Raw genomic sequence first — 14559 nt, forward strand, 5'->3', positions numbered from 1 at the left:
AATATGGATAAATATAAATGTCTACATCTAGGAAAAAAGAATGTGGGCCATACTTACACAGTGAGGGATTTTATCCTGGGAAGCAGTGACTCTGAAAAAGATTTGGCTGATGTGATTGCAGAGCCATTGGCCACTATCTTTGAAAACTCGTGGCGATCAGGGGAGGTCCTGGATGATTGGAAAAAGGCTAATGTAGTGCCCATCTCTAAAAAAGGGAAGAAGGAGAATCTGGGGAACTACAGACCAGTCATCCTCACCTCAGTCCCTGGAAAAATCATGGAGCAGGTCCTCAAGAAATCCATTTTGAAGCACGTGGAGGAGAGGAAGGTGATCAGCAAGAGTCAACATGGATTCACCAAGGGCAAGTCATGCCTGACCAACCTGATTGCCTTCTATGATAAGATAACTGGCTCTGTGGATATGCGGAAAGTGGTGGATGTGTCACGGAGTCCCTGGGCAATGCGCTGGAACTGCTCCCCATGAAGCCAGGCAGGACTCTGGGGAAGTCTCCTTTCTGTGAGCAGCCTGTCTTCAGGACACACAGCTCACACAGCTTCCACCTTCCTGGGTCTGACCTCGGAGCATTCAGCCTCCTCTGCCCCTCCGTGCGCTTCCCCCAGCGAGTCCGCTCAGACGGGGTTCCTGGGGAAGCCAGAGGGTCCTGAACCCCAACTCCGCAGTCAGACGTGACTCTCAGCCAGCCAGTAAAACAGAAGGTTTATTAAATGACAGGAACATGGTCTAAAACAGAGCTTGTAGGTGCAGAGAACAGGACCCCTCAGCTGGGTCCATTTTGGGGGTCCGTAAGCCAGACAACCACGTCTGTCCTTCACTCCATGTCCCCAGCCAGCTCCAAACTGAAACTCCTCCCTCCAGCCCCTCCTCCTCTGGGCTTTGTCCCTTTCCCAGGCCAGGAGGTCACCTGATTCCTTTGTTCTCCAACCCTTCAGCTCTCATCTTGCAGGGGGAAAGGGCCCAGGCCATCAGTTGCCAGGAAACAGGGTGTCGGCCATCCTCTGTGTCCAGACTCCTGCACACACATGCCCTCTAGGGCTCTGCAGTGATTATACACCCTTACCCCACCACCTAGATACTTAAGAACTGCATAGGGGAAACTGAGGCACCCCCACAATATTCAGAGGAAACATTAAGAACAGTCCCACTTTGTCACAGGATGTAATTTACCTTGACTTTAGCAAAGCTTTTGATGCAGTCTCCCACAGTATTCTTGCCAGCAAGTTAAAAAAGTATGGATTGGATGAATGGACTATAAGGTGGATAGAAAGCTGGCTAGATTGTCGGGCTCAACAGGTAGTGATCAACAGCTCGATGTCTATTTGGCAGCCGGTATCAAGTGGAGTGCCCCAGGGGTTGGTCCTGGGGCCGGTTTTGTTCAACATAGATTCATAAATTCATAGATACTAAGGTCAGAAGGGACCATTATGATCATCTAGTCCGACCTCCTGTACAACGCAGGCCACAGAATCTCACCCACCCACTCCTATGAAAAACCTCTCACCTATGTCTAAGCTATTGAAGTCCTCAAATCGTGGTTTAAGGACTTCAAGGAGCAGAGAATCCTCCAGCAAGTGACCCGTGCCCGGTGCTACAGAGGAAGGTGAAAAACCTCCAGGGCCTCTTCCAGTCTGCTCTGGAGGAAAATTCCTTCCCGACCCCAAATATGGTGATTAGCTAAACCCTGAGCATATGGGCAAGATTCACCAGCAAGATACCCAGGAAAGAATTTTCTGTAGTAACTCAGTTCCCACCCCATCTAACATCCCATCACAGGCTATTAGGCCCATTTACCATGAATATTTAAAGATCAATTGATTACCAAAATCACGGTATAACATCTTCATGAATGATCTGGATGATGGGAATGATTGCACCCTCAGCAAGTTCATGGATGACACTAAACTGGGTGGAGAGGTAGATACGCTGGAGGGTAGGGATAGGGTCCAGAGGGACCTAGACAAATTGTAGGATTGAGCCAAAAGAAATCTGATGAGATTCAACAAGGACAAGTGCAGAGTCCTGCATTTAGGATGGAAGAATCCCATGCACCGCCACAGGCTGGGGACTAACTGGCTAAGCAGCAGTTCTGCAGAAAAAGACCTGGGGATTAGGATTACAGTGGACAAGAAGCTGGATATGAGTCAGCAGTGTGCCCTTGTTGCCAAGAAAGCTAATGGCATATTGGGCTGTATTAGTAGGAGTGTTGCCAGCAGATCGAGGGTCGTGATTATTCCCCTCTGTTCTGCACTGGTTAGGACACATTTGGAGTATTGCATCCCGTTTTGGGCCCCCTACTACAGAAAGGATGTGGACAAATTGGAGAGAGTCCAGTGGACAAACGGTCCAGGGACAAACAGTCCAGTGGAATGAGTGCTCAGTATAATGTACTGTGTTTGAAGTGAAGAAAAAAGTCAAATGAATGCAGACACTAGTACAGCTGTTTCTTGGCTCCCAGTATATCTTAATGATGCTTGCTCCATGTGTCATGATAAATCCATTCAGATGCCAAGGAACTGGCAAATTGCCCAACACTTTGAGAAATACACCTAGGTCACTGCTGAGTCAGAGCCAGAGGGAGCAACATTAGAGTGCATCTTTTAAAAAGCATGCTTTTGTCTTTTGCAGGAGAGTTTTGTGAGCCTAAAAGCCATCACTACAGAAGCACCCTGCTTTTTGAAAACAAGGTCACTGTCAGACCCTGAGAATCTCCAAGCATGTAAAAAACACTCATTACTTTAGCTTCACAACCCCCCTGTGAGGCTGTTGAGGGCCCTTATTCCCACTTTACAGATGGGGAAATGGAGCGGGAAAGAATCCATTGATTGTCCTTCATGTGGGAACAAATGATACAGCTAGATTCTCACTGGAACTTATAAAGGGAGACTATGCCAGGCTGGGGAAGACGCTTTAGGAAATCGAGGCTCAGGTGATCTTTAGTGGGATTCTGCCTGTTCCCAGAGAAGGGCAACAAAGGTGTGACAAGATTATGATTGTCAACAGATGGCTCAGGCAGTGGTGCTATAAGGAGGGCTTTGGGATGTATGGCTACTGGGAGGCATTCATGGACAGAGGACTATTCTCTCAGGATGGACTTCACCTGAGTAGGGAGGGAAATAGACTTCTAGGATGGAGGCTGGCACAACTGATTAAGAGAGCTTTAAACTAAGAATTTGGGAGAGATCATTGGGAGATGTTCAGGTAATCTCCACACCAGATTTTATCATTGAGAGGGAAGAAAACGAAGTAAGAAAGGATACAGCCGTGGGTAGGAGAATGGACATGAGGAGGAAGGGCAGTGTAGATACCAGTCTAGTAGGTGATACTGGCGGTAGAATGTCTGTGCCTAATCAGGTAAAGAATGTGAGTGAAGCCAAACAACAAAAATTAAGATGTTTGTACACCAATGCGAGGAGCTTAGGTAACAAAAGGGAGAAACTAGAGTTACTGGTACAGGAAGTGAAACCTGTAGGGATAACAGAAACATGGTGGAATAGTAGTCATGACTGGAGTACGGTTATTGAAGGGTAAGTGCTGTTTAGGAAAGACAGAAATAAAGGCAAAGGTGGTGGAGTAGCACTGTATATCAATGATGAGGCAGAATGTAAAGAAATAAGAATCATAGAATCATAAAATATGAGAGTTGAAAGGGACCTAAGGAGGTCATCTAGTCCAACCCCCTGCTCAAAGCAGGACCAATCCCCAAATAAATCATCCCAACCAGGGCTTTGTCAAGCCTGACCTTAAAAACTTCAAAGGAAGGAGATTCCACCACCTCCCTAGGTAACGCATTCCAGTGTTTCACCACCCTCCTAGTGAAAAAGTTTTTCCTAATATCCAACCTAAACCTCCCCCACTGCAACTTGAAACCATTGCTCCTCGTTCTGTCATCTGGTACCACTGAGAATAGTCTAGAGCCATCCTCTTTGGAACCCCCTTTCAGGTAGTTGAAAGCAGCTATCAAATCCCCCCTCTTTCTTCTCTTCTGCAGACTAAACAATCCCAGTTCCCTCAGCCTCTCCTCATAAGTCATGTGTTCCAGCCCCCTAATCATTTTTGTTGCCCTCTGCTGGACACTTTCCAATTTTTCCACATCCTTCTTGTAGTGTGGGGCCCAAAACTGGACACAGTACTCCAGATGAGGCCTCACCAATGTCGAATAAAGGGGAATGATCATGTCCCTTGACCTGCTAGCAATGCTCCTACTTATACAGCCCAAAATTCCGTTAGCCTTCTTGGCAACAAGGGCACACTGTTGACTCATATCCAGCTTCTCATCCACTGTAACCCATAGATCCTTTTCTGCAGAACTGCTGCCGAGCCATTTGGTCCCTAGTCTGTAGCGGTGCATGGGATTCTTCCATCCTAAGTGCAGAACTCTGCACTTATCCTTATTGAACCTCATCAGATTTCTTTTGGCCCAATCCTCCAATTTGTCTTGGGCCCTCTGTATCCTATCCCTACCCTCCAGCATATCTACCTCTCCTCCCAGTTTAGTGTCATCTGCAAACTTGCTGAGGGTGCAATCCACACCATCCTCCAGATCATTAATGAAGATATTGAACAAAACTGGCCCCAGGACCTACCCTTGGGGCACTCCGCTTAATACCGGCTGCCAACTAGACATGAAGCCATTGATCACTACCCATTGAGCCCGACAATCTAGCCAGTTTTTTATCCACCTTATAGTCCATTCATCCAGCCCATACTTCCTTAACTTGCTGACAAGAATACTGTGGGAGACCGTGTCAAAAGCTTTGCTAAAGTCAAGGGATAACACGTCCACTGCTTTCCCCTCATCCACAGAGCCAGTTATCTTGTCGTAGAAGGCAATTAGATTAGTCAGATATGACTAAAGAAGCGATGGAATGGATAAGACAGAGTCTGGGCAAAAGCCACATTGGGGAAGAAAGCTACTAGAGCCTCCCCTGGGATAGTGCAATGGATCGCCGGGATCCGATCTGGATATGGATAGAGACCTCTTTAATGTTTTTAATGAAGTAAATACTAATGGGAATTGTGTGATCATGGGAGACTTTAACTTGCCAGATACAGACTGGAGGACAAATGCTAGTAATAATAATCGCGTTCAGATTTTCCTCGATGCGATAGCTGATGGATTCCTTCACCAAGTAGTTGCTGAACCGAAAAGAGGGGATGCCATTTTAGATTTGGTTTTGGTGAGTAGTGAAGACCTCATAGAAGAAATGGTTGTAGGGGAGAACCTTGGTTCGAGCGATCATTTGCTAGGAGTTCAGATCTCACCTCAAAAGAGTGTTACATTTCCAGGCACTTCACAGCCCTGGCATTGTCCGAGGCTTCATACCCCAGTGCTGGAAGGCACCTACACTACATATCTTCGAGGCTTACTGAGCTGAGATCTAAGTGCACAGGACCATTGACCTAGCATCTAGTCATGACCTAAGCCCTTCAGTTACAGGAAGGAGGATGCTCAGGGTAAGTTTCCCAGACTGAGCTGATTACATTGCTGCTTAATGACAGGTTTCAGAGTAACAGCCGTGTTAGTCTGTATTCGCAAAAAGAAAAGGAGGACTTGTGGCACCTTAGAGACTAACCAATTTATTTGAGCATAAGCTTTCATGAGCGAGCTGTAGCTCACGAAAGCTTATGCTCAAATAAATTGGTTAATCTCTAAGGTGCCACAAGTACTCCTTTTCTTATTGCTGCTTAAGAAAACAAACCCAGAAGCAAAGAACAAATAAGGAACCTCCCTTGTAACAACATTCTACACCAACTCTCTCCAGCTCAGCCACTGAGGTTTGCTAAATATATTAACAATTTTCTGCTGGCTAGATAATAAATTATCATTAATTATTTGTCTTGCAGTAGCACGTAGGACCCCTAGTCATGCATCAGGACTCTCCTGTGCTAGGCGTTGGAAGACACACAACAAACAGATGTCATGTTTTATATTTGAAGTTCTCAAAGCACGTCACAAACATGTTAAAGATGGGGAAACTGAGGCACAGAGCAGGGAAATGACTCACCTAAGGTCACTGAAAGGGTCAGGCCACAGCTATGCTCCTGATTCTCTCCCCTTTATCCTATCCTCTGAGCCATACTATCTTATATTATTTTTAAATTTATCCTCCCCAAACAACAAATGGCTCCTTATTGGCTCAAAGGGTCTGCTTCAAACTACAGAATCTTTTAAATACCTTTTCCCCATAACCTCCCGCAGCAAAGGATACAAACTTGCCTGTAAAGGCAAGTCAAAGATGCCTAGAGGATGAAACAAGCCACACAAATCCACTAGCCTGCCAAAGAAAATATCTATTCCTGCTCATTTGCACATGTGCAAAACACACACAATCTCACCATGCCCTGAGCTCCCATGAAGCTGCCATTCTGCTTCCTGCTCAGGGGCTTGTGCACTGACGAGGCTTGTGAAGTTAGCGTATTTCAAAGTACCACCAGACTAGCTAGCCAGGGGCTCCCACCTGTCATGGGAGGTGGTTGCCTCCTTTTGGCATCAAATGCCTGTTTACATCCCATAAGAAGAGAGGGAAATAGGGATTTTGTGTTGGCTTCCCAGTGTCTGATTCACTGTGGGATGATACAGATGTGAAGCTCCTTGTAGAACAACTGCTCTTAACCCTCATCCACTGCCACTACTTCGGTGAATTACGATGTGTCACGAGGGTGCACTGGCGACCAAGGAAGTGATATCGTGGAGCTCCATTGCCATGGCTGGATATTTCTACTTTTTATTCCTTATGGAACAACTTTTCTGGACAAATGTAAAACCAGATGTACTTCTTTATCATGGTCTTGACTTAACACAGCTTGGAGAGCCATATCCCAGAATACTTTCCTTTTCCCAGTTCTAAGTCCTGGCTGACCAATGCAACCAGCCCTTGCTACATAACTAATCCTTAAACAACGGAGGCTGGACTGACTCCTTGATAAATTGCAATGAAGAACTGAAGCTGATTTTAGTACCCAGCTCTTACAGTGAGGGGTGCTTTAGGAACCTATCTTTGGGCATTTCTAACACACCTTCACCTCAGTGTCTGGGCACCCAGCAGAATAAACAATCAGTGTTTGCTGTCTGAAATGCACTATTCTCTTCATGACCTTTTTCACTGTGATAGGCAGCATTGTCTAGCACAGAGGTGGGCAAACTACGGCCCGCGGTACCTTCCTGCTTGGCCCCTGAGCTCCTGGCCCGGGAGGCTCGCCCCCGGCCCTCCCCTGCTGCTCCCCCTCCCCCGCAGCCTCTGCTCACTGTACTGCGGGTGGGTGGGGGTGCTGCGAGCTCCTGGGGCAGTGCAGCTGCGGAGCCCGGCCTGACCCGGTGCTCTGAGCTGCGCGCACGGCTGCCTGTCCTGGTGCAGCCATGCTGCCAGCCACCCGTGCTCCAGGCAGTGCGGTGAGGGGACAGGGAGCAGGGAGGGTTGGATGGGGGCAGGGGAGTTCGGGGTGGTGGTCAGGGGCCAGGGGTGTGGATAGGGGTTGGTGCGGCCAGAGGGCAGGGAACAGGGGGGTTGAATGGGCGCAGGGGTCCCAGGGGGGCAGTCAAGAAGGAGAGGAGGGTTTGGATGGGGCAGCGGGGGCAGTCAGGAGTGGGGGTTCAGGGGGCGGTCAGGGAGAAGAGGTGGTTGGATGGGGTAGGGGTCCTGGGGAGAGCAGTCAGGAATGAGAGGAGGGGTTGGATGGGGTGGTGGGGCGTCCGGGGGCAATCAGGGGACAGACAGCTGGGCAGGGAGAGGGGTGGATGGGGCATGGGTCCCGGGGCACCATCAGGGAACAGGGGGGTTGGATTGGGCAGGAGTCCCGGGGGGCCGCCAGGAGGCGAGAAGCAGGGAGGAGGTCAGATATGGGGCGTGGGGCACAGCCTTCCCTAACCGGCCCTCCATACAATTTTGGAAACCCGACGTGGCCCTCAGGTCCAAAGGTTTGCCTGCCGCTGATCTAGTGCAATGGGATAGGGCTCAGGTGACTGGGGTTCTAGCTTTAGCTCTGCTACTGAACTGCTCGGTGACCTTGGGCAAGTCACTTCTCTTGGTGCCTCTTCTCTCTCTGCCCCACCTTGTCTATTTCAGTCTCTTTGGGCCAGAGACTGCCTTTTTCATGCCTGTGTACAGTACTTAGCACAATGGGGCCCCTAATCTGATTTGGGGCCTCTGGGAACGCTACCATTGTGTAAATGGAAATGTGAACAAAAGTGATCTGGTAGGTTCTAAGCCCCCTGGGACAGGGACTGTCTCCTCAGGCCACTGCCACAGCCCTGACGGGTGGCTCTCACCAGCTGGCTTTTGGCTGGAGCAGCACAGGGACAGCACTTCACCCCATGGCAGGATCTGGCCCTCACTCCCTGCTTGTGCACTGGAATATCAGCATTAAACAGTGGTAAAGATAATTGGCATCAGAGCTGGGCTGAGGGACACCTGCTACATGCAACCTCCACATGGTGATTCAGGCTGCAGCAGTGTCAGGATACTGGGTAGCGTGGGTGAGGGTGTGGGGGGTGTTTGCGCTGGAGAAATACAGAGCCACCTAAGAGGCAAGGATAAGTCCTCTGGGCAGATGTCCATCAGTGCTAAATAATGAGGGGGGAAGAATCCAGGAAAGAATGGATGGGAGCAGAGCAGCATCTGTGTTTCCCCATCTGGTCCCAGCTGCTCCTCCCCAAGTGCTGCATTCATGTCAGTGGGCTGGAGGGTGGGGCTCCTCCCCCAGCCATCCCCACGCTGTCCCTCTGAAAGGTGCAGGTGGGGGACAACGGGACCCAGCATTTTCCCCAGGAATTGAAATGGGGGGTGGGGTGTTCGAATATACGCGGGTGTGTGTGTGTGTGTGTGTGTGTGAGGGCCAACGAGAGTTGAGACCGTGAGGGTGAAGGGGGGCTGAATGGCACTATAATAAAAGCTGAAAAATGTTTCAAGACTATTTTATTAGATGTAGCTCATGTTTTAAAATCATCACAGAAATTAAAGTTGGCTACTCAAGCCTACTATGAAGCACGACATCTACATCCTTCTTGGTTTCTTCTTGTAATTTTGCACAACTCTTTGGTGTCTTCTTGTGTGTCCGGTACTTCCAGTCCTTCATGATATGCTCGTATTCAGGCAAAAGGTGACTTCTTACAGAATACAAAATTCTATTCAATGAGGAAAAACAATGATCACCTGTAGCTGTTGTGACTGGGAGTAGCAAGAGATGAATTCCTGCTTCTTTCATCCGAGGAAACAGAGCACAAAGATTGGGTCGAACCACTCGTGACGATAAAGAAGAAGTTGAAGTTACATTTTCATTTGTTTGTCCTATGATTTTCTACTCTGTGTTCAAAATTCTCTACTCTGGCCTGAGCACATGGCAGCCCCATTGCTGGTAGGCCTCACTCCACTCAGCTGTCGGTGTTTTATCAGACAGGGATCTGTAAAAGCTACATAGAGGTTGAGTAGAATCCAGAAATCGTTGTTGTAGATGTATAAGAATCAAGTCTGTGTACTTTTTCAGCTGGCTAACAAACACTTCTTGTCCTCTTCACTTAAGAAATCAATATAAGGACCTTCATTAGTCAACTTCTGGACTGAAGTCTTTGTTCCTTCCAGTCCATTTTCAATGGATCTCTCTCTGATTGATGCAAGAGTAGCTTCTATTGCTGGACAAAGATCTACTACTGTTGTAGCAGATGCCTGGATGGCATTGTTTAGTGACTCCAGTGGTTTCAACAGAAGACTCACAAGAGAGATAATGGTGATAGTCTTCTCTGAACTTAGGAGCAAAAGTAGTCCACCAGCCTCACTACTTAGATCTGTCCCATCTCGGTAGATACTTTCCAAAGACGGTAATAACAGTTGCAGTAATTTTAAGATAACAGCCAAGGATAGCTCATGAGAAAGCCAGTGGGTTTTCCCAGGTTGGACTAATTTGAACTTCAGCCCCAGTGTATCTTCTATTTGTTTCCAGGCTGTTCAGTCCTTTTGGACTCTTGCTGAAAAAAAAAAAAGACTATAAAAAGCCATTAAATGTATGGCTTTTAATGTTTTTTGAAGAGTCTGCAGCTCATACTAGCATTAGCTGGAGTAGATGGCCTCTGCAGTGTGTATAGGAGAGATTAGGGTTACACTTTTCTCTGAGCAAAGCTTGTAGTCCACTATGTCTTCCAGAGAAGTTTGCAGCTCCATCAAATGCACAAGCAGCCATCTGTCTGGGGTTCAATTTACAAGCATTTAACTCTTCTAAGATGTCACAGATGCAGCTGATGTGTCTTCTCTTACCTGAACATCTAGAATGCATCTATTGGCCTACCATGGACAGCAAGATAGCAAACACACTGACTTAACACTTGATGCCTGTTTGCACTGGTGCTTCATCAGCCATGTGTGCGCATATTTTGAATATGATGAGAGAGTTCTTCACTTTTTAAACTGCTGAGTCTTTCACTGTTGCACCGCATGCGTCTAGACAATCAGCTGAGTTTTTTGCAGAAATATAGCAAGCATTTGCCAGTGTTGTTCAGAACCAGTGTTCAACTGCAAGATTGGTGGGGAGGGATAGCTCAGGGAACCCAGGGTTGTGAGTTCAATCCTTGAGGGGGCCATTTGGGATCTGGGGCAAAAATTGGGGAGTGGTCCTGCTTTGAGTAGGCGCTTGGACTAGATGACCTCCTGAGGTTCCTTCCAACCCTGATATTCTATGATTAACAAGTGACAATGCACTTAGAATTGGCCTCCAGTTTGCTGTGTGTGGTATCTCTTGCTTAAATAGAAAGTGTAATGCAACAGCCATATTGGGTCACATAAACAGAGTTATGTATCCAGCATTCTTAACAGCCTTATTAAGTACTTCTAAAATTGGCTTTGACAGTGACTGGCTTATAAGGAATTCTGCATGTCCATGCAGTCCAGAGGCGTGGCGTTTTGCAGCCTTTTCATGTAGGTTATCAGTATTGGCTTGGCTGATTGGTCTGGCAAACCCAGCTCCTCCACTTTTACCACACAAATCTATGATATGCCCACATTTTGAATACTGCGTGCGCCATGCAATTCTGGTCACCCCAACTCAAAAAAGATATACTGGAATTGGAAAAGGTACAGAGAAAGGCAACAAAAATGATGAGGGGTCTGGAACAGATTCCATAGGAGGAGAGATTAAGAGACTGGGACTTTTCAGCTTGGAAAAGAGATGACTAAGGGGGGCATATGATAGAGGCCTATAAAATCTTGACTGGTGTGGAGAAAATTAATAAGGAAGTGTTATTTATCCCTTCACTTAACACAAGAACCAGGCAGCAGGTTTAAAGCAAACAAAAGGGAGTCCTTTTTTACACAACGCACAGTCACCTGTGGAACTTTTTGCCAGGGATGTTGTGAAGGCCAAGACTATGACAGGGTTCAAAAAAGAACAAGACAAGTTCATGGAGGTTAGGTCCATCAATGGCTATTAGCTGGGATGGGCAGGGATGCAACACCATGCTCTGAGTGTCCCCAGCCTCTGGGACGACAGGGGATGGATCACTCAATGATTCCCTGTTCTATTTATTCCCTCTGAAGCACCTGGCATTAGCCACTGTCAGAAGACAGGATACTGGGCTGGATGGACCTTTGGTCTGACCCAATATGGCCATTCTTACATAAAAAATTAATTATAATAATAAAAAAGTTTAGTACAGAAACTCCCCAAGATATCAAGCATTCTTAAAACTACAATACTCACCTGGGGATGTGAGGAAACATTGACAGAGACAGGTACCCAGAAGTCACTTACTACAGGTCAGGCCTAACAAGGAAAATAACAGAACACTGGCCATCACGTACAGCCCCCAGCTAAAACCTCTCCAGCACATCATCAACAGTCTACAACCTATCCTGGAAAATGATCCCTCACTCTCACAGACCTTGGGAGACTGGCCAGTCCTCGCTTACAGACAGCCCCCCAACCTGAAGCAAATACTCACCAGGAACTGCACACCACACCACAGAAACACTAACCCAGGAACCTATCCTTGCAACAAAGCCTGTTGCCTACTCTGTCCCCATATCTACTCTAGTGACACCATCAGAGGATCCAACCACATGAGCCACACCATCAGGGACTCGTTCACCTGCACGTCTACTAATGTGATATATGCCATCATGTGCCAGCAATGCCCCTTGGCCACGAACATTGGCTAAACTGGACAGTCTCTACGTAAAAGAATAAATGGACACAAATCAGACATCAGGAATGGTAACATACAAAAGCCAGTCGGAGAACACTTCAGTCTCCCTGGACATTCTATAACAGATTTAAAAGTAGCCATACTTCAACAAAAAATCTTCAAAAACAGACTTCAAAGAGAAACTGCACAGCTACAATTCATTTGCAAATTTAACATCATTAATTTGGGCTTGAATAGGCTCACTGCAAAAGCAACTTTCCGTTTCTTGGTATTGACACCTCCCCATCAATTACTGGGAGTGGACCACATCCACCCTGATTGAATTGGCCCTGTCAACACTGGTTCTCCACTTGTCAGGTAACTCCCTTCTCTTCATGTGTCAGTATATTTATGCCTGCATCTGTAATTTTCACTGCATGCATCTGAAGAAGTTGGTTTTTTACTCACAAAAGCTTATGCCCAAATAAATCTGTTAGTCTTTAAGGTGCTACCAGACTCCTCATTGTTTCCCCAAGATAATGACCTCTCAAGATAGCGATGATGTGAGATAATGCCTTGGCAAATAATGCATTTTAAAAATCTTGGCCTGCTAGGAAATGAATATTTATGTCAGTTTCCTAGCCACAAATCTAGCATTCTGGAGTGAAGTCACTAAAACAGCTCTGGCCGCTGTTGTTCATTGTGCCGCCGTTCACTCCACCGCTCCGTCCCCAGTGGCCCTGCGCCGTCACCTTCTGCTGCCACCTGCCACTGTGACCTCTGCGAGTCGGTCTCTTGGGGTTCCACCCAGCTCTCAGCGATTTCAGCTCTCGGTGGGGGAACCTCGCTGCTAGGGCAGGCAGGGCCGTCACTTCCACAGAAACACTGTCCCCTACAGCCGGTCTGAGCACTTAGACCTGATTGTCAGCGAATTCAGCTCTAGTGGTCACTTAACCAACCAGAAGACTCTCTGTGGAGCCCAATCCAGGTCAGACAGTGCCTGTGACTCTTAGGCAGAGCCCACCCCACCAAGCAAAACACCTGTTCGCCCCCTGCCCCCTCACTAGGATCTGGCACCCAACCCTCCTGCTTAGCGAGTGCAGTTCAGGTGAGGGTGACCAGGGCTTACTCTGTAAGGAAAGAGGTGCCGGGGCTCAAGCAAATTTGTTACTTTCATAAGTGATGTGGCAAGCCCAGAGGTCCCCAGGCTCTGAACGGCCGAGCCTGGAGGTGCCAGGGCTGAGCCCTGGCAAGCCCTGGCACCAATTAAGCCCTGAGGGAGACCCCATCATTCAGGCAGGCTCAGCACAGGTCTGCTGCCCTCTACTCAGGCCATAAGGAGAACAACAGTTCATGACCCCCACATTCAAAGTGATTCCTAACCCAGCACCAGCCAAAATGGATCCCTTGGGCAGCAGGGCTCCGTCTGCTGGATACCTCGGCAGAGTAGGTGAGTCCATATCAATACAGTCTGGCCCTGAAGCCTTCCCCCCACCCCGGCTCATCAGCAGCTGTCAGGGAAGAGCTCCGTCAGACCTGGCTTACAAGTCATAATTGGAAATGATTAAGCAGGCCAATGTAGCCGAAACCAATGTGCGAATGTCACCAACAACAGCCGTGTGAAGAAACGGGTCTTTGTTCAGACTTTTCAACCCCATTCTGCTTGCTCAGGTACAAGGTTTGATCACAAGATGTGTATGCTTTTATAATGCTTCCATTTCAGTTCAAATTGCCTTTGGCAACGCTGCTACCTGGGCTGGGGCGTCGGGGAAATTCGGGGAGCGGCTGGGGAACCCCCCGCGGGACCTGTTGCCGGAACAGGGCAGAGTCAAGGGCCAGGTGCGGACGCCGCGTGTCCGCCCCGTGCAGCGCGCCCAGCCCGGCCCAGCAGGGGGCAGTCGCGTGCGCCGGTCCCTGGATGGGCCGGGCCGGGGGCGGAGCCGAGCCGGCGATTGTCTCCCGGGCTTTAAAGAGCCGCCGGGACGCCCCGCTCCAGCGCAGCTGGGCCGGTCGGGCGGGCGCTCCGGAGCGAGGCTGGAGGTTCTGCAGCGCCGCCGTGTGAACCCTGCAGGTAAGGCCCGGCCCGGGCTCCGGCTCCGGCCGCGGGGCTGGGCGGCGTCTGGGTCGCAGCCGAGCCCAGCCCCTGGGCTGTTCGCTCCGCGGGGCCCCCAGCGGAACTTCGACGGGACTTCTGCGGGGAGCGGACCCCGAGTTTGCCAGGGGATCGGCCCGTCGGGGGCTTGAATCTGGCCTCGGGCTTCTGTGCGCCCTTCCTCTCCCTCTGGGCTTTATCCCGCCTCGCCGGGACGGGGGCAGCGGAGGAGCCCCGGCAGCGCGGGGTCGGGGCTGCCCGGGGGAAGCCCGAGTCCGGGAGCGAGCAGTGGGGCCGCATCAGCCGGGCGTGGGGATCGCCCCTTCCCTCCCTCCTCTGGCGG

The 14559-nt window shown here is 49.0% G+C and overlaps 1 protein-coding gene across 2 annotated transcripts in view; it reads left to right on the forward strand.

The window, feature by feature from the left end:
* The first annotated feature begins 14075 nt into the window (after positions 1-14075).
* Positions 14076-14559, forward strand: part of ALPL (alkaline phosphatase, biomineralization associated) — an 85791-nt gene continuing 85307 nt past the window's right edge. For both annotated transcript variants that reach the window (XM_084651471.1, XM_084651472.1), the window contains exon 1: positions 14076-14195. The gene's annotated coding sequence lies outside the window, so the exon portion shown is untranslated. The remainder of the gene's footprint in view (positions 14196-14559) is intronic.

The sequence above is a fragment of the Lepidochelys olivacea genome, assembly GCF_965140295.1.
Source record: "Lepidochelys olivacea isolate rLepOli2 genome assembly, chromosome: 18".
Classification (NCBI taxonomy): Eukaryota; Metazoa; Chordata; order Testudines; family Cheloniidae; genus Lepidochelys; species Lepidochelys olivacea.